Below are 1,100 nucleotides of genomic sequence, written 5' to 3'. Positions count from 1 at the left end.
AGTGCTACATTCACCATCAGTTGTAGTCAGTGCTACATTCACCATCAGTTGTAGTCAGTGCTACATTCACCATCAAAGTAGTCAGTGCTACATTCACCATCAAAGTAGTCAGTGCTACATTCACCATCAGTTGTAGTCAGTGCTACATTCACCATCAGTTGTAGTCATTGCTACATTCACCATCCCCCCAGTTCAGGCTGAAAGGAAAGGTGTTCAGCGATCAGCAAACAATGTCAGAATACACGTACATGTACCACAGAGCACAGCCAAGCCAAGAATTCTATAGTGTGAAAATATAAGTATAAAACATTCCAACAGTCAGAGAGTATATAGGTGTACTTGTACCCACCTCCATCTTCGAGTTACAAAACATTAGGGGGTGGGGGGAGAGAAGACACATCCAGAGATAAAGAGATCCTGATTCAGAACTGAGAACAAAACCGTTACAATGTCTCGTCTCTTTTGTTTTCTTTTGTTTTCTTTTTCTTTCTGTCCCCCAGAGTGAACGAACGCGCCAACTTTGGGGGCCTCTGGGGGATGGAAGATCCGGACCAAAGGTCAGAGACATTGCACGTGTGTCATGTTGCACGTATTTCATGTGGGTCAGGTGTGTTAGGTGTGTCAGGTGTGTCATGTGAGTCGTGTGTGTCATGTGTCATGTGAGTCGTGTGTGTCATGTGAGTCGTGTGTGTATGTGAGTCGTGTGTGTCATGTGTCATGTGTGTCATGAGTCCTGTGTCATGTGTCACGATCAGACGACTTTGCACGTGTGTCATAAGTGTCTTGGGTCACAATCCCATCAAAACACAGGACACACCCACACCTGTGAGACACACTGACACACCCACACACACCTGTGTGACACACTGACACACCATACACACCTGTGTGACACACTGACACACACACACACACACACACACACACACACACACACACACACACACACACACCTGTGTGACACACTGTCACACCATGACACACCTGTGTGACACACTGACACACCCACACCTGGATGACACACTATGACACATTAACACACCTGGATGAACCTCCCATTACAACCCTCCACACCCTCACCCCTACTCTCTCTCTCTCTT

Source organism: Aplysia californica, unplaced genomic scaffold, assembly GCF_000002075.1.
Source record: "Aplysia californica isolate F4 #8 unplaced genomic scaffold, AplCal3.0 scaffold01443, whole genome shotgun sequence".
Lineage (NCBI taxonomy): Eukaryota > Metazoa > Mollusca > Gastropoda > Aplysiida > Aplysiidae > Aplysia > Aplysia californica.
Note: the sequence above shows the minus strand (reverse complement) of the source record.